The sequence below is a fragment of the Anastrepha obliqua genome, unplaced genomic scaffold (genome assembly GCF_027943255.1).
Source record: "Anastrepha obliqua isolate idAnaObli1 unplaced genomic scaffold, idAnaObli1_1.0 ptg000097l, whole genome shotgun sequence".
Lineage (NCBI taxonomy): Eukaryota > Metazoa > Arthropoda > Insecta > Diptera > Tephritidae > Anastrepha > Anastrepha obliqua.
Genome location: NW_026562218.1, coordinates 37,501 through 40,000, shown reverse-complemented (window position 1 = coordinate 40,000; position 2,500 = coordinate 37,501).

The window sequence follows — 2,500 nt, the reverse complement described above, 5'->3', positions numbered from 1 at the left end:
AAACCAGGAATAAAATCATAATATTACCAGTTTAATATGGCTCAAATTCGAGTTTCATATAGTTATGATTCGATTTATATGCTTCAATATCATTGGTTAGTTAACTTTTGATATTTTCATATTATATCACATGCCTTCACCGTGAGTGTTTTTTGCCATGCACACCTCACATTGTCAAAAATGTATGGGAAAAATTCATTTCAATACATTTCAGTTTGATTTGAAATGTCTTTATTATATATTTTAATGGCAATATGCCAAGGTTATATTCCATAACTCTTTATTTAAACTAACGTATGGAAAACCAGGCATAAAATCACAATATTACCAGTTTAATATGGCTCAAATTCGAGTTTCATATAGTTATGATTCGATTTATATGTTTCAATATCATTGGTTAGTTAACTTTTGATATTTTCATATTATATCACATGCCTTCACCGTGAGTGTTTTTTGCCATGCACACCTCACATTGTCAAAAATGTATGGGAAAAATTCATTTCAATACATTTCAGTTTGATTTGAAATGTCTTTATTATATATTTTAGTGCCAATATGCCAAGGTTATATTCCATAACATGTTAGTATTAGAATATAGATTCTTCATATATGTATATATATTCGAAAATTTTTTCTATTTAAACTAACGTATGGAAAACCAGGCATAAAATCACAATATTACCAGTTGGTTAGTTAACTTTTGATATTTTCATATTATATCACATGCCTTCACCGTGAGTGTTTTTTGCCATGCACACCTCACATTGTCAAAAATGTATGGGAAAAATTCATTTCAATACATTTCAGTTTGATTTGAAATGTCTTTATTATATATTTTAGTGCCAATATGCCAAGGTTATATTCCATAACTCTCTATTTAAACTAACGTATGGAAAACCAGGCATAAAATCACAATATTACCAGTTTAATATGGCTCAAATTCGAGTTTCATATAGTTATGATTCGATTTATATGCTTCAATATCATTGGTTAGTTAACTTTTGATATTTTCATATTATATCACATGCCTTCACCGTGAGTGTTTTTTGCCATGCACACCTCACATTGTCAAAAATGTATGGGAAAAATTCATTTCAATACATTTCAGTTTGATTTGAAATGTCTTTATTATATATTTTAGTGCCAATATGCCAAGGTTATATTCCATAACTCTCTATTTAAACTAACGTATGGAAAACCAGGCATAAAATCACAATATTACCAGTTTAATATGGCTCAAATTCGAGTTTCATATAGTTATGATTCGATTTATATGCTTCAATATCATTGGTTAGTTAACTTTTGATATTTTCATATTATATCACATGCCTTCACCGTGAGTGTTTTTTGCCATGCACACCTCACATTGTCAAAAATGTATGGGAAAAATTCATTTCAATACATTTCAGTTTGATTTGAAATGTCTTTATTATATATTTTAATGGCAATATGCCAAGGTTATATTCCATAAAATGTTAGTATAGAATATAGATTCTTCATATATGTATATATATTCGAGAATTTTTTTCTATTTAAACTAACGTATGGAAAACCAGGCATAAAATCACAATATTACCAGTTTAATATGGCTCAAATTCGAGTTTCATATAGTTATGATTCGATTTATATGTTTCAATATCATTGGTTAGTTAACTTTTGATATTTTCATATTATATCACATGCCTTCACCGTGAGTGTTTTTTGCCATGCACACCTCACATTGTCAAAAATGTATGGGAAAAATTCATTTCAATACATTTCAGTTTGATTTGAAATGTCTTTATTATATATTTTAGTGCCAATATGCCAAGGTTATATTCCATAACATGTTAGTATTAGAATATAGATTCTTCATATATGTATATATATTCGAAAATTTTTTCTATTTAAACTAACGTATGGAAAACCAGGCATAAAATCACAATATTACCAGTTTAATATGGCTTAAATTCGAGTTTCATATAGTTATGATTCGATTTATATGCTTCAATATCATTGGTTAGTTAACTTTTGATATTTTCATATTATTTCACATGCCTTCACCGTGAGTGTTTTTTGCCATGCACACCTCACATTGTCAAAAATGTATGGGAAAAATTCATTTCAATACATTTCAGTTTGATTTGAAATGTCTTTATTATATATTTTAGTGCCAATATGCCAAGGTTATATTCCATAACATGTTAGTATTAGAATATAGATTCTTCATATATGTATATATATTCGAAAATTTTTTCTATTTAAACTAACGTATGGAAAACCAGGCATAAAATCACAATATTACCAGTTTAATATGGCTTAAATTCGAGTTTCATATAGTTATGATTCGATTTATATGCTTCAATATCATTGGTTAGTTAACTTTTGATATTTTCATATTATTTCACATGCCTTCACCGTGAGTGTTTTTTGCCATGCACACCTCACATTGTCAAAAATGTATGGGAAAAATTCATTTCAATACATTTCAGTTTGATTTGAAATGTCTTTATTATATATT